Here is a 23,502-nt window from a genome sequence, read left to right as displayed (position 1 = left end):
TGTGGTGGGAGGGGAGTTTGCCTTCCTTCTGAGCACTCATACCTCTGCCCGGCTCTGAACATTAACCAGCATCCCTGAGCTCTCCTTTGGAACCAGCCATCGTCGCTCCAGACTTGTAGCGGCCGGGTCCCTGGTCCCTGCCCATCTGCCCACAGAAGTTCCAGGGCAACCTTAGGTACCTCCCTTCCTGAGCTGCTTCCTGTGCCTCCTCCAGGAGGGCCAGATGTTCCTGCAATCTGAGTCTGAGCCTGTTCTTCAGTCTGAAGAGCTGGCTTCTCGTCATCAGTCCTGGGAGCTGCCTCAGGCTGCCTGGAGACCGGCGAGGCGCAGCCCGCAACCTCCGGTTTTGGAAGATTGTGGCAGGGGAATCAGAGCTCTGTGCCTGTTGACCGCTGGTCTCTGGCCTCAGTGCAATTCCCAGGCCCTGGGGGGAAACCAGACACTTAATTGACTTCCCCAATCTGATGATAGAGTATTGGGTATCAATAGACCGCAGGCAAGCTATTTTCACCAGTGGTTTTAGTCGGGAGCAGAAGTCTGGGCTGCCACCACGTTCCTGCTACCCCAACTCTGGAGTGTGCTCAGCCCCGTCTGCTAACACAGCAGCGCCGGCCGCAGCTAGCCCGGCTGACTTAAGACCTCCCAGGGAAAGTTCTAAGAAGTGGAGATGTGAGAAATGATAGCGTGTGCTCGGGCCAGAGCCCGCCAGAGACCAGAGTAGACCTGGGCTCTATCCTAGCTCCTCCTCTGCCCTGCGGGGTAACACGGGGTCGATGAACCCGTGCCTCAGTTTCCCTGCCTGTGGAGAAGGGCTGAAGCCAAGGACAACTTTGGCACTACAGTTCTGTGATGAGGGCTGAGTGTATTTATACCCTCACTTGGAGTCCTGGACTTCCCTAGTTTCATGTGCCAGAGTCAAGGTAAGTATCTCCAGCTTGAGGACATTTAGGGGTTCGTGGTTTGATCCAGGGTACCCCACTTGTGCGTCCTCACGACTTTGTCCCACACAGCTGGGTGCAGGATTGAAGAAGCCACCTGCAAAGTTTACGGGGCCCTTCATGGAATACGACTCCACCTGGGGCCCAAGTGAGTGGGTGTCACTTGAGCTGGTGGAGCCGTATCCCCCTCCCCCTGGCACTGTGTGACCTTTTTTGCCTTCACAGCCCCTGCCAGAACACCGCCCTTGACCTGGGCACAGGCTGTCGTGCTTTAGGTGGGCACCGCCCCTCCCCCACGCCCCGTGGGGTCGAGGGAGGGCAGGGGGGGCACATCACCTTTGTGTCTCTGGGACCTCAGGAACGTGTGTGGAACAAGTGAATGAGTACGGGAATGAATGGAGAGATGGATGAATGGATGGGTGGATGAGTGATGGCAAGGGGGAAGACCACTTTGTGACGTCCTGTGTGTCTGTGCGTTGTTGCTAGGTGGGGGACAGGATGGGATTAGTCACAGCCAGCTGGGAGGGGGCCCGCGGCTCTGCCTGGAAGCCTCCCCCTCAATCGTGGTCAGCAGCATCCAGAACAGGGAGAAAAAAAAACCCATAGAATCATGGAGCCCTGGCTCCAAGTAAAAGCTACATCTCTGAGGCCACACCCCTGCATCAGGGAAGCCAAGGCCCAGACAGGTTTCTTTCCTGCCTCTGAGCTCATTATGGAAGTCTTTGATTTTCCACTAAAAAAGGATCTCAGGGGGCAGGGGAGAAGGGGACCAGGAAGAAGAGTTCCTACTAAATAAACGACTGTTAAGCACAGAGAAAGGCTGAGCCTTCCCAGGGCCTGACTAGCCCAGGGCAGCGGAGGGCTATGGAGAAAAGGGGTTTGCTGAGCCCCAGGGTGGCCGTTCCCCTGGGCCAGGCCACAGGGCGTTATGTAACTAGGCCGCGGGCTCCAGAAACACCTAGGAATGCCATTTCCAGCTATTTCCCATACAGGGAGGCTTTGCTGAGTACAGTGTTTTCTGTATTTTCCATCCATTTGCTCTTAAAGAAAAGCAGGAGATGATATAAAATCCTTTCCTGAGATTGCCAGAAACCTTCACATTTTGGAGCAGAAAGAGCTTAAGCTCGGTGCCAAGGGTCCTTAGAGGCCTGGGGCTCTTCACAGGTGGCAGAACTGCTCTCCAGACGAAGCCCAAACCAGCTCCCCTACGTAGGGCCCAGAATGGGTGCTGAGCATGGGCCGTGTGTCAGGCTGAACCTCCAGACAGGCGAGGTCAGGGGGCCAGCAAAGAGACATCTGAACCTCCTCAGGGCGGGGTGGATACCAGACGCTACTAGAATGTTCTTTCTACTGGAAGGTTCATCACTGAGAGTCTCACCTCTGTCTTGACATACAAGTGATGGCGCGGGGGGGGGGGGCATCTTGGACGGGATGCTGTGGCGTGAGTACCTTGGGATGCCAGTGAGTTCCCAGGAGATCAGGAAGGGTGGGAGGCAGGTCCAGGAAGCGCAGGAAGATCTGTCTAGAGCGGGGCCGGCCTGGGGGACAGCAGCTCTTGGGTCCCAAGAGCCTTAGGGGAGGGGATGCAAGGAAGGAGCAGAAGACCTTGTAGGTGAGGAGCTGGCCTGTGGCTGGGACACCCACACATCCGCTCTCTCAGGTCCTCAGGACCTTGTGGGCTCATGCAGGAGGCGTCAGCCTGACTTGGGGTCCACTGCTTGCCATTAAGGGCTAATTGAGGGCTAGCTCTTGCCTTTTGGAGTCTGTGTGATTCCAACAATTGCTAAGTGTTTTTATTTTATACTGGGAATTGAACCTAGGGTCATTCTACCTTTGAACTATACCCCCAGGCCTTTTATATTTTATTTTGAAACAGGGTCTTCCTAAATTGCTGAGATTCTCGGATGCTGGCTTCAAACCTGTGATTCTCCTGTATCAGCCTCCCAAGTCTAGGGATCATAGGCATGGACCACCACACCTGGCAGAAGTTGTTAAGCCTCTTGTTTCGTCTGTAGAATGGAAGTAATGCCAGCACCTTCATGCAGGGTAGGGTTGAGTTTTGCAAGATTTGAGATAAAACTTAGCACAGGCTGGGCACCTGGCCAGTGTCAGGGAATTTTTATCATGAGGAAACTGACCAAGCCTTCTGGGGTTGCATAAGGACAAACCCAGTCCATTCAGTGGAGCATCTTTAGAGCATCTGCACCTGCAGGCTGTGGTCAGGTGTAGCAGTGGGGGAGAGGTGGGCTTTACAGGGCTGTGTGATAGGGATTCCTACTCTAGGGGCTTCACAGTCCAGCATGACTCAGGGGTGGAAACTGAGCCTAATGGAGGGACAGCTGGAGGCACTGTCACCCAGGATGTGCAGACAGCACACATGCCTGCCAAGCTCAGCACCTGGCCCTGCCTCCTGGCCCCCTCCGGCATGAGTTCCTTCGCCAGGGTGGCTGGATGGCAGGGTGGGAGTTAGAGCCCAGGCACCATCTTGCTTGGGTTTTTACTCTCAAACATTTTTTCAGCACAGACAGAGAGCAATGACCATGGCCTGAACTTCACTTCGTGTCTTTCTTCTCTCCCTGGTCTCTTTGCTACTGGTTGACATAAAAAAAAAAAACTATTCCATGTTAAACATCCATATTTGGCCTGAGCTCAGCCCTCCAAAGAGGAACTTGGCTGAACTGTGTTTCAGAAAGGAGTGTATGTGTGTGTGTGTGTGGGGGGGGGACCTAATAGACTGGGTTGTTTATTTTAATAATAAAAAAAAGCTCAAAAAGACAAAAACAGCTTGGGATGAGTAGCAGGAGGTTAGTTTGGGTCAACAGGGAAGAGGAGTCACTCCTCAGAGAGATTCCCAGAGGGCATGTGGACAATCTGAAATAAATGTACCTGTGCTTATTCCAGTGCATGGGTCTTTAAATAGAGCCCCGGGAGGACATCTGTGGGTGTGGGACGAGGTGTCCCCTTTGCTAGCTGTTTACAGGACCTGGTGGTTCCGGTCCTCAATGGACTGCTTTGTTGTGTGTCTGCTGGCACAGCCTCAGCCCAGCCAGTTGACAAACGACCCCAGTACTTGTGCTCCTTCAGCCACTTTCCTTAAACACAGCCCAGGAGGAGCAGTCAGCTGGGAGCCAGCTTGGGAAGAATGAGTGAGATCCAGGTTATGGCACCAGGAATCCTCCTGGCTCCCCAGCAAGGTGCAGCCAGTGACCACCCTCCTGGGTCCTCTCTGTGTTCTGGTGGGACACAAAGATAGAACCTTGGTCCTTCAGTTTCTCTCGGTTCCCTGGTGCTGTGGGCTTTCCTTGCTTCTTGACTCCTATCAGGCATTTTCCATGTACGTAGAGTCCTCCAGGCTCAGAGAACCATGATAAATCCAGTCCTGTCTGCCAGGTAACTGGTAAATGCCCATCTGTTCAATATTTTGTGTGTGTGTGTGTGGTACTGGGTATGGAACCCAGGGTCATTCTACCTTTGAGCTACAACCCCAGCCCTATTTTTTAATTCTTTATTTTGAAACAGGGTCTCACTAAGTAGCTGAGGCTGGCTGCAAACCGCAATCCTCTTGTCTCAGCCTCCCAAATGCTGGGATTACAAACATGCGCCGCCATGCCTGGCTTTGTTAAATCTTAATCAGTTTCTTTTCTACTGTGTGACAGGCTATTGTTGTAAGTACACTGCCAGAATCTGCTGGATGTTACTGTGGACTTGGGCTGTGCTATGTACCCCATGTGTGTTATTTCTTTTACACTCACAGCAATTCTGGATGCTATTAGCCTGACATACAGATGATATAACTGAGATTCTGCAAGGCCGAGTGTCTGCAGTTATTCCAGAGCAGACAGGGATTCTAACCAGGTGTGTTCCAAGGCCAGAATTCTTTACACCAAGCTACCTCGCCACCCCTCACCCTCAGGGATTTTGGCCTGAGTGGGAAAGACAAGCACAAAAACAGACAATTATGGAGGAGGTATGGCTAGTCCTTGCCAAGGTAGGAAGGGGCACCTTGCCACGGCTTCGTCCCGCTTGGAGTCTGCCGTGCCCCCACAAGCATGACGTGGCATTAAATCTCAAGGAGATGAAGCCTGAGGAGGGTGTTGTCCCTTGCTCTTAGATGTTCTTTTATAAGCTATTGTTCTTTTGGTAATGATTCTATACTAATGGCTCCAGTGATGTAAAATGAGGTCCCCAAAATCAGGACTATGGGAGAAACTGAGTCCGTGGAAGATAAAAGTTCTGGTAATATATGTCTGAGCCCTCAGACTCCCTCTGCCTTGCTCCAAGCTATAATAAAACCTAGTTAAAGCTTAAGTGCTGTGAAAGCATTCAAGCTGCAGCAATTACAATGCAGAGTTCCTCTCTATCTTTGCCTTTGATTCCAATCATTAACCTATAGTAAAAGCCTTAAGAGTCAACTGAGGCCATTAGCCCTAAAAACTACAATAGAGGCACCACCTGGCTAAGGGATATATATGTCAGAATAAAAGACAGATATAATAAGTGTGCAGGTATGAAGTTTTGGTGGTTATAAAGAAAGGAAATCTTGTGAGAATAAGAAAGCATTTTGTATGAAGTAAAGTTTATCCTAAGATTGTCCCAAAATGGGAAAGAAAGGACCAGGATAAAAAGCAGAAGGTTAAAAGCAAAGTTGCAGAAGGATCGTGGTATGAAGATAGATTATTAAAAGAGGAATAGGTTTCTAATAAGCCTACCGCTTGTGTGTTCCCAAGAAGAAAGTGCTCAGCAGCAGGCAGAGGCTAAAGGAGTACATCTGACAATTAAATCTAAAAACTTCATGTTGCTTTTTGGGCCCTATCTGCTAAACTGTATTGTGAGTGTTGTTTCATAGGATTGAGGTTTTCAGACATCGGACGGTATTGCAGACAAAACCTGACACACGTTCATTGCAGCCCTCTGGATCGTCATAGACATACACAGCACGGATTCCCCCATGCCAACTACATGCATGAAAGCTGGAACCTCCAATCTCGTCCCCATCCAGCTCAAAGAAGTTACTAGATAGAGGAAGACATGGACAAAGCCTAAGGAACGGAAAGGGTTAAAAGAGATTCTAAAAGTCAAATTCTCAAAAAAAAAAAAAAAAAAAAAACTCTGGGTGTGATTCTTATCCTTTCCGGAATTTGCCCCCTTGCAGGGACAGGGGGCTAATCTTAATCATAAAGACCCACTTGCAAGGTCAGGGGGCTGATCTCAATCACAAAAGACCTGTGCCGTCACAGGCCTTACTTTTGTCTTGTTTATGGTTGGTGATTTACATGTCCTTCACTCTATGCTTCACTATTGTTCTTTGGTATTTACACTTTTCTACTAGGAATCTCACTGGAAGGGTACAAATCTTGACTTTGGAAAATAAACTGGGTCAATTGCACAAGAGGCAGTTGTCCGTGTCATCATTTCAGATTTCTCTCTCCCAAGCCCCGGGGACAAATCCCCATGTTTAGTGTTGTAAACAGGGACTTAAAGGAGTTTTATTTTATAAGGGAGAGGAATCTCTGCAGAAAAGGCCTCTGCAGTCGGGCGTGGTGGCGCACACTTGTCATCCCCGCGCTTGGGAGGCAGAGACAGGAGGATTGCGCAGGTTCGAAGCCAGCCCGCGCGCTGGCTTAGGAGACCCTGTTTCCAAATAAAAATGTAAAAATAGGTCTGGAAGTGTAGCCCGGAGGTAGAAGGGCTTCCAGGAACCCCAGTACCACAAAAAAAAAAAAAAAAAAAAAAGAAAAAGAAAAGAAAAGAAAAAGAAAAGGCCTCTGCAGAAAACAGCGGAAGCTTTTTGCCCATCTTCCAGGAACTAAGTCCCAGTGGTTTCAGTGCCGACCGAGCTGGTCCGTTGCAGCACCTGGCTAGCAAGTAGAGTGAATGAATGATAACTCAGTAGTGACGATCTGTGAGGTCCATCTTAAAAAAGTTAGACAGTTGGAGGAGGCAGATCTGCTCCCTGATGAAACAGAAAGCCCAGGGAAGGGAGGAGGGGTGTGTGTGTTACATCTGAGTCTGACTGTTGCTACTGAGAACAGTGAGGCACGGCTTTCCCCTGGAGCCCCGTGGGCCTTCACTAGACACTGGGGTCTTGCCACAGGCCTCTTTAGCTGCTGACCTTCAGCATTTAACAGCCATACATGTTGCCTAAAAAACTATGCCAGTGATATTAATGTGTGAGTGTACGTGTGTGTACGTGTGTGTGTGTGTGTGTGTGTGTGTGTGTGTGTGTGTGTGTATCTTACTGGGGATTGACCCAGGGATGCTCTACCTCTGAGCTACACCTCAGCCCCATTTTATTTTATTTTATTTTAAAATTTGAAACAGGGCCTCACTAAGTTGTTGAGGCTGGCCTTGAACCTGCAACCCTCACATCTCAGGGTCCCGAGTACTGAGATTATAGGCATGTGCCACCATGCTTGGCTAAACTTGTTATCTTCTAAAACACGTTGATCTGTCTTCAGAGAGGTTTTCCAAATGTTCACAAGTTTCCCCTTATTTTCAGCCCAGCTTTGAACACTGGATTTAGTGATGTTTTTCTGGTTTCCTTTGGGGACCAGGCAGGGTATCATCCCTCCTTCCCAGAGGCTGGCATTCAAAAAATTTGGAGAAGACACTTGGGTCTTGGCCAGGTCGCCTGGGACCCGCAGGGAAATGACCTGTGAAGGCCCAGCCTGTCCTGGTATCAGTTCAGGCACTGAAGGGAAGGCACTGTCTATGTGCAGCCCCAGGAGCCCCAGGGGCATAACCCAGCCTTCTCTAAGGCCTTGCTCCAACCCTGGGGGTCTGTCTGTCTTATCCCAGCCTTGCAATGAGATTCACACTCCTCCCCCTCTGTCCGTGGGCCCAAGCAGGCAGCAAAATGCCCTTACTGTTGGTGTCTGTGACCTGGCAGCGGGCACTTTCTCCCAGGACTAGAGCCCCTGACTCACCGGCCCGCCCTGGGTAAATGTCCTGTGCTGGGTGACCGGGTGCTGTCCTGTCAGAGGGTACATTTCCATGAAGCCTAGGTTGAATTCCCAGAACAGCAATAAAGGCAGGACCCACAGATGGCCTCACCCCCTCTCTCAGGCCCTGTTGACAGAGGGCAGTGAGGCAGAGGAGTGAAGTGGGGGCCTGCAAGGGGCCAAGAGCAGGAGGGCAGGGTTCCTGTGCTGGCCTTCGATGGGGACAAAGCCGGCCTTGTCGTTGGTCCTTCCTTGCTGCCCACATGTGGGACCTGGGTTTTCAGCCTGGGTGACTTGATCCGGCTCCTTCCCAGTAAAGGCCTGTGCCCAGGAACACAGCTCCTCCTGCAGCAGGTAAAGAGGACCAGTGCCTGCCCTGGGCACTCTCCTCCTCCTCCTCCTCCCTGCCAGCTCCTTGGTCAGCCCACAGCAGTGGTTGGAGGCCTCTGCATCTGGAATCTTCCAGCCCTCCTGCTCCCTTGGCCGGGCATGTTTGTCTTGGCCATGTTCACCTGAGCTCTTCTGACACAGATTTTCTTTCCTTTGCATCGCCTGAAGCTGGCCTCTGCGGCATGGTACACAGAGCAGGTCTTGTTTGCTTTGTGGCAGACGTGCTCCGTGCAGCAGCCCACCCCTGTCCAAGCCATGAGGTGTCGGTTCCGCCACAGGCAGCAGCCATAACAGAGAGGACACAGGTCAGGGTCCGGAGCCAGTGAGCTGTGATGAGGCAGGGGAGACCCGTGAGGAGAACAGAGATGACAACCTGGGAAGAAAACAGGAGTCAACCTGGAAACATCAGCTCCAAACCAACGGGGAGAAGGGGGAATGGGGCCAGGCGCATGAGAGCCCCTTACCAGAAGGGACCGGCACCGACATCCCTACCTATCCCTTATTTTCTGTCTGCTTTGGGCTCAGGCCCCGATCCTAATCTGTAACATGGAACTGGACTTCTTGAGATACTTTCCAATTAAAAAAACCCTATGACTTAATAGTTTTTTTTAAAGCACCAATAAAATGTTATTTGTGCAAAACACAACATTGACATAACAAAATGCGCCAGGTTGGGGAGGGGTGGGTAATGGTTTTTCTCCCTAGTGATTTTCAGACCCATGGTGAGGACCAAACTGCTTCTAAATGGCAGCCCATCTTCCTGGGGGAGGGTGAGAGGAGTCTATAGATCGGTGTCCCCCCACAAACACAGGGAGAAGGGCAAAAACTCCCCACAAGTCCCAGCCTGGCTCTGCTCAGGCACCCTGGCCTCTGACCTTGCCTGTGGTCTGCTGGCCTTCATGCCAGGCCTGGCACTCACACGGCACTCCTCTGCCCTGAGGACAAGCCAGGGCACATGCTGGTGGCCTGTACCTTCAAGAGTGCCTAGGCACCAGGCTTGGGGGGCTGAGAACAGCTGAAGGGTCCTGCCTACTCTGTCTGCTGTACCAGGGCAGGAGGACTCGGCCCCTCATCCTCAAGGCTTAGCTCTCCACTGCCCCTTGGGGTGTTCTGCCTGTCACTTCCCTCCTAGGCAGATTCTATTCTCTACACTCCACACCACAGCTTTCTCGATGAGTGTAGCGGGGACTCAGATCCATCTCTGTGCATACCTGCTCCCTGCTCCCTCTCTAATAGAAAGCACTGACAGCTGGCCCTGGTCCAGGAGGCCCACACATGCCCACCTTGGCTTGGCCCATGAACCCCTGGCTCCTCCCCTCCCACCGTCACCCTACATCTTCCTCAACCATGCTCCCACTCTCGACGTTCAGTGGGTTCTAACGGACTTCGCCCGGTCCACAGTCAGTTCTCCTTATTTGTGGTAATTATGTTCTAAAAGTTGCCACAAATACTGATTTAGAAAATATGGAACTATTGCTCCTAGGGGAAATACAGAGATGGCTTCCTTTAAGCCTCTGGTCACATTTCCTCAGCTGATCAATGCAGTTCATTTAATATGCAGTTAATTCATTAGCATTTGAACTCGGGGCCAACAGCACTAGAATTCATACCTGAAAAAAGTTTATGTAACACCCGGACTTTCTCTGTGAGGCACATCGCAGCCGTCCCACGCTTAGGAAAGCCAGACAAGCACGGTGGTCCTATGCCGGGGGCCGTTTTAGAAAACCAAGTGGCCGAGATAAAGCACCGAAATGCAAAACAACGTGGCATTAAGCAGACCATGAGAGGGACACTTGTTTATGGCAGGAGACCTGAAAGAGAAGGCAGCACACTGCCCTGTCCAGCCTCAGGGCAACACGAGCCTTTGGTGATTCACATTTTTTTTTTTTTTTTTTTGGTGGTACTGGGGTTCCTGGAAGCCCTTCTACCTCTGGGCTACACTCCCAGACCTATTTTTACATTTTTATTTGGAAACAGGGTTGCCTAAGCCAGCGCGTGCGGCTGGCTTCGAACCTGCGCGATCCTCCTGTCTCTGCCTCCCAAGCGCAGGGATTACAAGCGTGTGCCACCACGCCCGGCAGGTGATTCACATTTTTCACAGCTCTGTACATATCCACGAATGACCAATGTTCCAGGTATTGAATAGGAGGTTACAAATACATTTTAGCTGGTGGTAAATTGTTGGGAATGGGATCTGTAGACATTGAGGATGGACTGTCTATCCCTCCTCGCCTGCCCTCTATTCCTTTTGTCCCTCTCTGGATCCTTTTGACACTCTCAGTATCCCACCTCCAGTCTGTCTTTTCTTACTTGTTCACACCACTCACACTTACTGAGCAGCAAGCACATGCTGGGCGCTGTGCTGGGGACTTTGGGGGCTCCAACAAAACAGGTTGGGGAGGAATCCTGTCTTCCAATAGTTTATAGCCCAGCACATTTTTTTTTTTTCAGTACTAGAGATGGGACACAGGAGCATTCTACCTCCAAGCTACACCCCCAGCCCTATTTTTTTATTCTTTATTTTGAAACAGGGTTTCACTGAGTTGCAAAGGGCCTCACTACGTAGCTGAGGCTGTCCGTAAACCAAGATCCTCCCGTCTTATATTCCCAAATGCTGGGATTACAAGCATGCACCACCACACCCAGCTTCAGCATATATTTTTTTGTAAAGGGATGGACAATAAATACTTTCAGTTTTGCAGGTCACCCAATCTCCCAACTGCTTCACCACTTTAACTCAAGAGCAGCCATGAATAATCTGCACATGAAGGAGCTCACACACACACACACACACACACACACACACACACACACACAGATGGTCACATAGCATGTTCACCCTGGTGCAGAAGATCTTGTCCAGAGCGTCATGAGTTCTCATCAAGCTCCATTGAAAAATCTTTCTCTGAAACTGCTAGGACCTGAGGACAGGGACCATGACCACCCTGTCTGCTAACATTTCGGGTCTTACTCTGCACGCATCCATGAATTTGGAAAGACAAATAAGAACCTGAATCAGGTCCCACATTCGTGACTGCACAGGACCTGGCTTTTGACCTCAAGCACTTTAAAGACACTTCAGGCCAATTCCATGATTATATTTAAAAGCAGACATCTCTGAGTTGCTACTGTCCAGAAGCAACCTCTGACTCAGAACCACTTCTGTAGGGATGAGGTAGCTACTGGTCCCTACCTGGATATTTCCATCCAGGAAAGATGCAGAGGACATCTTGAGTCCACAGCTTAGGTAGTGGAAGGGGTTCTTCAACCTCCTCCTCCTCCTTGTTTTCTCCTATTTCTCTTTTCCATCCCTCACTCTCCCTTCTCCTTCCCAGAGAGAGAGAGTGAAGGGGAGCCAGGAGGCTGCTGTGGGGTTGCTGCTTGTCTCAGTCAACATCCTCATTGTATAATCCAAAACAACTGATCACACAACATAGAGTAAGGAAGATTTATTTGCTCATAGTTTTTGAAGATTCAGGGTTCCATCCATGTGAGGCCAGGGCCTGTGAATCTCAGGACATGGCGGTTGGGAGCAGAAAGAGAAGGAGAGAGCAAGGGCTCTGTTCTCATATCATGGAGGTCGGAGCAAAAGAGAGCCAGCAAACAAGGATATTCAAAGACAAACACACAATCCCTAAGACCGCATCCCCAGGGACCCACCTCTCCAGCCACACCCCACCTTGCCTAGGTTACCACCCGGTAAATGCATCACAATGGATTTATCCATGATGAGAGAATAAAAAACAGGTTACATTCATCCAATGTACAATGGCACAGAGTGAATATTTGCTCTGGCCATAGAAAGAAGGAATGGAACCCAAACAGGATCAAATCAAGCAAGGCAAGCATTTAATCCTGCACCTCCATTTCTGGCATCCGGGTTACATGGTGGTGAGATTTGATCTCCACAGGGCCTTGGTAGCCCTGCCACTGTGGCCTGGCTGATTGCAATGGGTGACCTACTCACTTTTCTAGCCTGGTTCCATGGTTCACTGCTTGCAACCTTCCCTCACAGTGCTCCATGTTTCTGGCATTTTGAAATCATTGGGGGCTTTTCTTGCAACCTTGGCTTTACCTTCACAGCCTTGACATTGTCCAATTTAAGCATGCTTGCAGGGATTCTGGCCCTATCACAATTACCTGGATTCCCAGGCCTTCCTTTAAAATCTTGGGAGAAGATTCCACGACCATTTTATTTTTCCCCAGCAAAGCCAGCATTATATGAGCATTGAGACTGACCACCAGCAGCAAGAAGAGTCACACCCTTTTCAATCGCTGTCACGGGACCCTTTTAAATTATAGCTGCTTCTGGCTCTGCCTCAATCATGATTACAAGTGGGCCTGTCTTAATCCTGACAGCTACCAGGCCCTTTTACATTTTAGCCACCACTACTAAGCTCTAGTTTCCATGGTTCCACAGGGCTTGAACTTCCCTGACAACAATCTTTTCTCTGTTCCTATGCAAAATATTTGACCTTCCTTCAACCATCTTTATCTCACAACATCTTTCATCTTTTTGGGTCTCAGCTTTACACATGCTTTTCTGGCCAAACTGCTAATCTCTGCTTTGCTTTCCACTCCTGACATTCAGTGTAAATTAGCTAAATGCAGACATCAATATCCATAATGCAGTTTGGATTCTTTGCTATTTTAATATTTCCTCCCCCAGCCCAGTCAGTCCATCATAATCTTTAAATTCAGCCTCACACAAAGTTTCAGGATCCAGGAAAAATGCCAATAGTTATTTGCCAGAGTGTAACATGTGTGGTTTCTACTCTGTTTCCTATAGATTCCTCTTTACCCTCCTGAGCACAGTCTCTACCATTCACCCTTCTAGCCACATTCTGACCCCTACAACTTCCTCTCACAAACCAGTTCCAAAGACTCACAAAACACATGGCCAGACTTAGACATAGCAGTGATCTCACTTCTCTGATACTAATTTCTGTCTCAGTCAGCAGTCTTACTGCTATAATCTAAAACAACTGACCCCACAACTTAGAGGAAGGAATATTTATTTGCTAATAGTTTTTTGGAGATTTGGGGCTCTCAATCCATGTCATGCTGGGTCTATAGGGCTCAAGGTATGGAAATAAGAAAATGGAGAGTGAGTAAGCAAGGGTTCTGCTGTCACATGATGGAGGCTGGAAGCAAGAGAGAACCAGCAAGGAAGGGGATTCAAAGACAAAAGCTCAGTTCCTAAGGCCATATCTCAGAGACCCAGTCATACCCCACCTACCTAGGTTACCACCCAGTTAATATATCACAATGGGTCTATCCACTGATGAGATCACACCCCCATGACTTAATCACATCAACCCTGAACATTAATACATGAGTTCTTCAGGGAACATTCTATATGTAATCATAACACCTCTGGTCTAGGGTATCTGGAGGCAAAGTGGCAAGGGTCCCTGATAAATGGGCTTGTCTATCTCAGATCTTCCTCACCCTTCGCCAAGGCCTAGTGGACATGACATCCCCCTAAACTTGACTGGAGATGTTTCCCCAAGGCCATAGGTTTTGGTCTCAGCACAGCTTTAGGCAGCTGAAGTCATATGTAGGGGCAAGCAAAGAGAACCGATGTGGTCCCATCACCAACGCAAATGAACAACTTCCCAGGGAAGGAGATTCCAGGTAGGGGGCCAAGTGAATTAAGAGTAAAGTAAATTCCTAGTTCCCTTAAATCCTGTCACAGATTCACTCTGTAGTTAAGGCAGCCCCGATACTGACCTCTGAGCATACATGTGTGCAAGTACACACGTGTAGGAGCATGACCTGCAGGATGAGAAAGGAATCTCAAATTGGTTTGGGGTTTCTTCTCAATGCGTCACTCCTATCTGTAAAGTCTCCACCCAGTCAGGAAAGACTGAGTGAATCTGGGACTCCAGGGTTGAGGGGGAGCTGAGGGTGAGTGTGAAGATGAATCACCCTTTGCACTTGCTCGTGAGTCTTCCGCAACTCCGTACCAAATGGAAGGTCACACCATTCTTCATTGCTGAGTCCGCAAGGGGAGTCTCTGAAGGACCGGCCCAATACCACGTTGAGGGCAGAAAGCCAAGAAGATGCAGATGGGAGGCTGACTCAACGGGATGAGCTCTGAGTGGGGAATCTTCACCCCTGCGCCTTCTCACCACATAGCCTTAGTGTCTAGAGCAGGTGCCAAGGACCCATGATGATGTCCTGTGTGACTTCAGACCATACAAGATCAGAAGGCAACGACCACTCAAAGACATGTACAGATGCACTATAATTTGCCCATTTATGAACATTTGTTTTTGGTTTGGGACTGTGATGAGTAAAGTTGCTGTGATTTACAACAAACATTCTCTCATTGTTTAATGAGGGAAATGTTTTGCCATAAACGGTACTGGCAGAATTGGATATGTATTTGAGAAAGAAGTAACCTTTATCTCTAACTTATACTTTACAGTAGAATTAATTCAAAATTGATCACAGGCCTGATTTAGGAAGGTAAAATAATAAATCTTTTTTTAAATTTTTTTAATTTTTTTTGTGTGGTACTGGGGGTGGAACCCAGAGGCTTTCTACCCCTTGGCCAAACTCCAAGACCTATTTTATATTTTATTTGGAAACAGGGTCTCACTAAGTTGCTGAGAGCCTCACTAAGTAACTGAGGTTGGCTTTGAACCTGTGCGATCCTCCTGTCTCAGCCTTTCAAGCGCTGGGATTACAAGTGTGAGCCACCATGCCTGGAAAAATAATGAATCTTTCACAAGAAAACAGGAGAATATCTTTGTAACAATGGAAGAAGCAAAACAAAAAAAATTTTTTTTGGTGGCACTGGGGATGGAACCCTTCTACCTCCAGGCTATACTACCAGACCTGTTTTGTATATTTTTTAAATTTGGAAACAGGGTCTCAATCCAGCGACGCTGGCTTCAAACCTGTGCGATCCTCCTGTCTCCACCTCCCAAGTGCAGGGATTACAAGCGTGCGCCACCATGCCCAGAATTTTTTTTTTAATGTACAAAAAGCATTAACCACTAAAGAAAAGGTAAAGTGGATTTTATTAAAGTCCTCCTATCAAGACATTAAAAAAATAAACAGCCAAAGACCAGGAGGTATTTACAATACATATGCCTAAATAGTTTTAGTCTGAATATTTCTTTTTAAAACTCTACAAGTCTATATGAAAGAACTAATGGAGAAAACATTTTAGCATATGCTTAAACAAGAAATATCCAAAGAGCTATCAAGCCCATGGAGAAAATATTCAACGTCATCCATCATCAGGGAATTGTAAATTGAAACCATATTGAGACACGACTACATACCCAACAGAAAGATCAAAATTAAAAAATAAGAGCCGGACGTGGTGGCGCACGCTTGTAATCCCCGCGCTTGGGAGGTGGAGACAGGAGGATCGCGCAGGTTCGAAGCCAGCCGCGCTGGCGTTAAGAGACCCTGTTTCAAAAATATAAAAATAGTTCTGGGAGTGTAGCCCAGAGGTAGAAGGGCTTCCAGGAACCCCAGTACCACAAAAAAAATTTAAAAAATAATTGACAATACCAAGTGTTGGGAGGATGTAGAGCAACTGAAACTCTCATTTCTGGCAGGTGGAAGGGCAAATTGGTTTAGGCACTTTGAAAAAATGTTCAGTAGATTCTACAAAGGTAAACAACACTCTACAGTGCAGAAATTCCACCTTTAGGTTTAAAACCAACAGAAGGGAGTATGAATATTCACCAAAAAAGTCCAGCTCATAAATGTCTAGAAGCTTTATTCACAATATCCAGATTGCTTTAATCCAGATAAAATTAAAATGTAATTTTTTTTTTTTTTTGGTGGTACTGGGGGTGGAACCCAGAGGCTTACTACCTCCGGGATACACTCCCAGACCTATTTTATATTTTATTTGGAAACAGGGTCTCACTAAGTTGCTAGCTGAGGCTGGCTTTGAACCTGTGCGATCCTCCTGTCTCAGCCTTCCAAGCGCGGGGATTACAAGCATGCGCCACCACGCCCAGCTAAAATGTAATCTTTAACCACAGATGTCAGAGCAAACAAACAGAACAGCAGAAAGAGTCATACAGAGGGCTGCAAGAGACAGACTGACAAGATATGGAAGGAAAGCAGGTGACGCTGCTTCTCCAGTGCGTCTGGTTATCCAATGAGCCTTACCCAGTGGTCCTGATCTGAGCTAGCTAAATGAGTCAGGTCAACCTCTAGTTGAGCCTGAGAGCTTTAGTCCTTGACTGCTCTGTAATGACCTTTTGTGAGCATAAACAGAGTGTGTATGCCTTGCTGGAAAAGATAGGAGAAGAGAAAGGTGTTCTAACAGAGAAGCCAGGGAGAACTAGGTCTTTGAGGGAAACATCTCTCTTCTTCGGTCTTGAGTGGGCATTTACTATCCAGTGATATTTCCTAAACACTGTGGCTTCGGTTTGCTGGTTTCAAACCACAGTGGAGCTGGTTCTGTTTCCAGAGGTAGAACTTCAGCTGCCCTCCTGCTTGTTCATGCATCTCAGTGATTCTCCTGCAAACAAAGCCAGGGAAGAACTGTGCCAACAGGATTCTGGAAGCCCCTGGAGAGGAGTACCACATCCACATGTGTGGGCTGTGAACATTACACTGCATGCCCACCATGCTGTCTTTTCTGAAAGTAGCAATGACCTCACCCTAACACAGAATGGAAGTGATGATTGGCAAGGAAATTAACAAGTGTGGCCCAGGGCAGGAACTGTGGTTTTATTTTTTATTTTTTGGTGGTGCTGGGGGGTAGAACCCAGAGGGTTTCTACTTCTGGGATACATCCCCAGCCCTATTTTATAATTTATTTGGAAACAGGGTCTCACTAAGTTGCTGAGAGCCTCACTAAGTAGCTGAGGCTGGCTTTGAACCTGTGCGTTCCTCCTGTCTCAGCCTCCCAAGCGCGGGGATTACAACTGTGTGCCACCATGCCTGGCCTGGCACTGTGGTTTTAGGACTCCCAGGGAAAGGACACACATGGGGCTTGATCTCAAGGAGTGACCAAGGTGTGACCCAGGAGATATTTGGGTGAAGCTCCCACCTCAACACATACATCTTGATTAAACTTCACCTCCTGCAGATAGGGAGCGAATGAGAAAAATCTGCCATTTTTAGTAAGGGGGACTATAACAAATATTGTCAGGAAAAAATAGAAGTAAATAGAATTTGTTCCTGTTTTGCAAGTAAACAGTACACAGGAAGCCACAAGACTATTTAAAAATCCCATATTGAAGCCAGGTGTGGTGGTGCACGCTTGTAACCCTAGTTACCCCAGAGCCTAGGGCAGGAGGATATCTAGTCTGAAGCCAGTCTGGACAACATAGTGAAATCTTGTCAATAAATAAATGAATACTTAAATACATACATAAATACGTAAATGAATAAATATTGAAAGCTCAGGAAGACATGAACTATGGCTCCATAGAAGGAGCTTCTAATAAATGAACCCATTTGTCTTAGCTATCGGAACTACAAGTCATTGTAGAAAAACAGTGTCTTGCCAAAGCTGGGAAGTGTGCCCACACAAGAACAGGAACCCAGGAACCCCGAGAAAGGGAGAGAGAGAGCAAGCACTGGTACCCCAATTCAGCTAGGGAGAAGAGCCCTGCTGGGTAGACCACCCCAGTACACTGTGCCTCTGCCTAAGCCCCCAGATGCTCTACATTTTTCTTCCAGGTGTATTCTGAAATGGAAATTCCTCTTGTAGAAACACTGAATTCTCTCATCCACATGCTTTTCTATTATGGCTTACCTTGATAAGGTTTATAGTCAAAACCATGATTATAGAAACTTCTTAAAAGAAACATTCCAACCCAAGAATACAAGACATTCCAAGTTGTCAATGAAGCCACCCTCCTCTCATGGAAATCAAAGTCTAGGGGGAGATGATGCAGCCTAGTGGAGGAGCCTAAACCTAGTTACTGTGGAAGCACAGGGAGCTTTGGGAGCACCAGGAAGACTTCCTAGAACCTAGTCCCCAAGCTGCATCTTGATCCAGAAGAAGAGGAAGGACATGCCAGGTGCAGGAAGCCCCGTGTGCAAAGGTATGGAGAGGCAAGAGCTTAGCAATGGCCAGGGACATGCAGGAGGGAAAGGGGTTGGCGAGAGAGAAAGCCAGAGTGGGAGGCAGGTGCCAGACCTTACGGCGGCCTTGAAGTCATGTTCCTTTTTGAACTTCACCCTGCAAGAACATGCATAGGCATTGGATGAATAACGGACCACATGACTTTCATGTTGTCATGACCCATCTCTCACTTACCAGCGACCAATGCATTTGTATACCAAGGTGGATTCAGAAAAGAGTCCTTGCACCCATAGAAGCATAGAGGGGCTGACCCTGAAAAGAGATTTAACTGTTTGTCTTGTTCATTCTCAAGGGGAGAGGAAGAAGAGCACATGATGCCACAGAGCATGTGGAGAGGTCCAGCTCTTCAGAAAGGTGGAAGCGGGGAGTGATCCCAAGATAAAGATGCTCTGGGAGAAATCATGGAAGATGCTCTGGGAGAAAGAATGGGGAGCAAAACCTTATCCAGGAAGCTGCCAACAGCTGGGATTAATCCACCCTAGAGACAGTGAGGAGACAAATAAAAAGAGGTTCAAGGAGGGTTTTGGTCATTTCAGGGGCTGGAGAGTCACGGTGATTATGAAGGGAAGCTGGGATGTTTGGGACTTGCGCCTGACCACGTGAGATCGGAGTCTTGCAGGGCGGCATGCTTTCCCGCCAAGCCTCACACACAGGGTAGACCAGGGTCGGGCTGGACCGACCATACATCCAACCAGCCTGGTAACACGGGAGCTTTCTGCTTCACTGGCCCTGAGCTGGGGTGACCCTAGTTGTGATACGGTAGGGGAGCAGGACTCAGAGCCGAGTGCTGTGAAGCTCATCGGCCTCCCCACGTCCGTGCTGACCTCTCTTCCCATCCCTACCATACTCAGATGTGCCAACCACCCTAGGGCCAAAGAAAGGTCATGCAAGCTTTTGTCCATGGTCATGAGTTCTCCTTATTTCATTTTTATGTGGAAATCATTTAAAGGCAGCACCCAGATCATGAGGATTTTTTTGCTCAGGGTCAGGGAGAGATTTAGAGAGAATTAAGAGAAATCTGATAATGATAAGAAGACCCAAGCATGGTGGCACACATCTGTAATCCCAGTATGTGGGAGGCTGAGAAAGGAGGATCGCAGGTTCAAGGATCGCCTCAGCAGGCCCGGGCTCTAGGTGTACCCATCGCTCCTGCTGTGGCACTGCCTCTGTGCTCCTCAGGACAGTGACAGAAAATGAAGTTTTAGAAACGATGTGTTTATATTAAAATTTTAATTCGAATTTAATGTCTTAAGTTTTATTTCTAAAAGTTCCTTCCTCCTCCTCCTTCTCCTCCTTCTTTGTATTGGGGATTGAAGCCAGAGCATTCTATCTCTGAGCGACACCCCCAGCCCTTTTTATTTTCTAGTATTTTGAAACAGGATCTTGCTAATTTGCTGAGGCTAGCCTTGAACCCGTGATTCTTCTATCCCAGCCTCCCAAGCGCTGAGATTACATGCACACGCCACGGTGCCTAGCTTCTAAAATTCTTTATTATTTGTATCTCTTTTACACAGAAAATCTTGGTTCCTAATATACTTGATATATTTACTTAATTCCTTTATTCTATTTTATTCTATTTTATTTCCAGTAAAAGACTGTCAAAATTATAATAGTAATACTCTAGCAATTAACCTACTAAGTAAAATTTGAAATTTATTTGCCATTGCTGTTTTTCTTAAAACATATTCCCCGGTAGTCATAGCATTGTTAAAAAGTTATTTAAGGTAGTTATTTTTCTCCATGAAGTAAGATTATCAATTTAACATACAGATACATTTGTTTGTTTGCTTTTGTTTATATTCAGTTTTAATGTTTGCTTTCTTCATTTATTTTAATATTTATTTATTTTTCAGCACCGGAGCTTGAACCCAGGGGCATTCTACCCCTAAGATACATCCCCTAATCCCATTTTTTATTCTTTATTTTCAAACAGGGCCTCACTAAGTAGCTGAGGCTGGCCGCGAACCTGAGATCCTTCTGTCTCAGCCTCCCAAGTACTGGGATAACAAGCATGAGCCATCATGCCCAGCTTCCCCCTCTTATTAAACTTTATTTTCAAATATTTAAAACCTTTACATAGTTCAAACATTACCATCATATAAGAAGTGTACGCAGAAGGGACTTCCTGCCATCTTCACCCTTGCACCCTATTCACCTGCATCCTTTCTCCGTCTAATATGTAATTATCTTTTGTTGTTTCTGTCTTGCAAACTAAACAAATATATGTGCTATTGTTTGCGTTTTTTCACACGAGATGTAGCCCCGTGCACCCACTGTTCATCTTGCTTTTTTCACTGAACAATATATCTTAGAAATCGCCACACACGTTATTCCTTAATAGTCCTTATCTGCGATAGAGATGACAAACATCCCCCCAGGGTCACTTGTCTTAGGACCCTTTATGCTGTGTTCTGTGGCGTTTGTTTTCTTAGGAAGGAGGAAAGCACGAGGCAAAAGCCACCATGCTGTCTCCACGGTGACCCCAGGATCTCGGGGCACCCGAGATCTCATCTCAGGCCAAGAACTCGTCCCAGATCAGATGTGCGAATGTCCGGGAGCTCTTGATACAGAGATCCCTGGAGACCACACGAGGGTGGTGAACGGTGGTGACAGTCACCACACCGCCTCCTCCCCGGAGCCCGGGGCGGGGGGGGGCGGGGGGGGGTCAGCCATCCCTGGAGAGAAGCCCGGCAGGTTCCTCTGCAACCTGGTTTGTCCAGAGGCTGCGAAATTCCTCCCCAGCTCAGCGGGATGTGTGTGGCATCTGACTCACAGTGAGCAGGACATTCCAGACTCCGCCCAAAGGAAGGCGAGCTGGAGAGCGGAGCCCAGGACCCTGAGTCAGTCCTGCGTGGGGCCCCAGGCTGAGGGCCTTCCCGAGAGGGCCAGACACCCTAACTCTAGCATGAGGGAGGCTGAGCTCCCAGCGACCGGGTGAACTCCAAGTGTGAGAAATATGAAAACCAGTCCAGCATCGACCACGATAGTTAGGGTTGAGTTCTGTTGGTACTTAGGCTGGTGGGATGTCGGCAAGTCTGAATGACTCCATCCAGATGTGCCCAGAATGTTCTAAGTGGTACCCTCTCATTTGATTCTCAAAGCAGCTCTGCAAGGCTCAGAAGGAAACATGAGGCCTGCCTCCTCTGCACATGCCTCCTCTCTCTTCTCAGCCATCGGAGTGATTTCTCCCACACCAGAATTTGTTCCCTGCCAGAAATTTGCAAAGGCCAGGAAATGAATACCTCTGGATAGCTTCTCTAAGAAGAGAAAGGGAAATCAATATCCACCGAGTGGCTAGTCTGCTTAAAGTTTTATATAAATTATCCTTTTTAGTACTTATTATGGACTAAACATGTGTGTTCCCTCTCTCCCAAGTTCTTATGTTGAAATTTTAAATCTTAGCCGGGTACAATGGTGCTTACCTGTAAGCCCAATATTTGGGAGGCGGAGACAGGAGGATTTCAGGTTCGAGGCCAGCTTCAGCAATTTTGGGAGACATCAGCAACTTATTGAGACCCTGTTTCCAAATTAAAAAATAAAATAGAGCTAGGCATGATGGCACACACTTGTAATCCCAGCATTCTGGAGGCTGAGACAGGAGGATCGCGGTTCGTGGCTAATCTCAGCTACTACTTAGTGAGGCCCTTTGCAACTCAGTGAGACCCTGTTTCAAAATAAAAGGAAAAAAAATAGCTCGAAGGTAGAATGCCCCTGGGTTCCGTCCCTAGTACTGCAAATAAATAAATAAATAAATAAATAAATAAATAAATAAATAAATAATAGAGGTGTAGTTCAGGGAGCAGAATGCCCTTGGGTTCAATTCCCAGTACAAAAAAGAAAGAGAAAGAAAGAAAGAGAAGAGAAAGAAAAAGAAAAGAATAAAATTTTAATTCCTACTGTGGTAGTATTAAGAGGTGGACCCCCTGGGGGATAACAAGGTCAAGTGGGTGGGGCTCCCAGGAATGAAATTAGTGCCCTTCCAGGAGGAGATAGGAGAGAGATGAAGATTTTTCTCTCTTGGATTGAAGTTATACAGAGAAGACCACCATCTGCACAGCAGGAAGAAAGCCCTCCCCAGACCCTGGTAAGTGGTGCCTCTCTTTAGATTTCCAGCCTGCAGAGCATCAGAAATAAAGGATGTTTATTTACCCCTCTATGGGATTTTTGTATAGGGTCCTCAGAAATACACGGAAGAGATGAGGACACAGCACCTGGCCCCAGGAGCTTCCTAAGATTTCTCAGCCAGTGGAGAGCTGCACACAGCCCGATCCTCCGCCTCCAAAAGCTTGTCCTCCACAGCTCTGAAGGCTCTGTCTCCAGAGGCCGAGCCCTCCAGGGACGCTGCCATGGCTCACACATCCTCTCTGGAAACCCGCTTCAGAGCCAGGAAGACTAGCGTCCTCGACGCGCGGTTGTGTTTTGCTGGCCAGCCATTCGTCCTTGTCCCTCTTCCGGGAAACAGAAGTGTGGTGGTTAAAGGTAGACTCTGGTGTCAGGCCGACTGGGTTTGAGGCCACTTCCTGCTGTGTGATCTTGGAAGAGTTAAGCTTTCCACGCCTAGTTTCCTCCTATGTAAAACATGGACAAGAAGGTTCCGTTGTGTGTATCTCCCTTGATGGGCTACGATAATAAAGCAAAATCATTCGTCTTCTAGAACATGTAGCGCCATGCCGACGACACGCTGTCCCTGGTTACCCTCTCCAGGAGGGTGCTGTGACCCCCGGCCCCTTCAAGTAGGGTCAGGGCCCTCTCCTCCAGGACCTTGGATATGCTCAAAAGACTGTAGTACCCCCCCCAAAAAAAATTCTCAGTACCAAAAGAGAAAATATATTCCTTTCTTCCCAGTTGGGTGGGGGTCTTGTGTCCACAAAAAATTAGGGGAGTCCTTCCAGGGGCCACAATCCCTGGACCATCACCCTTCTCTCTCCCTACATCATAGCAAGCAGTTAAGAGTAGTCAACTGAGCTGGGCTTGGTGGTGCACGCTCCAAGGATGTCTGTCTGTCATGCACTTATCTCTGGACATCGACAAAAACCTGCAGATCACTGTTAGCAGACCACAAAGGCTTCCAGGACACTCTCACCCCTACTAGCAAGAACACCACCTGACTCACAGTACCTAAAGAACGAGAGAACTCCAAGTGACCATTAGCCAT

This window comes from Muscardinus avellanarius (assembly GCF_963383645.1).
Source record: "Muscardinus avellanarius genome assembly, chromosome: 3".
Taxonomy (NCBI): domain Eukaryota; kingdom Metazoa; phylum Chordata; class Mammalia; order Rodentia; family Gliridae; genus Muscardinus; species Muscardinus avellanarius.
The sequence above is the reverse complement of the archived record's forward strand: the minus strand, read 5'-3'. Positions refer to the sequence as shown.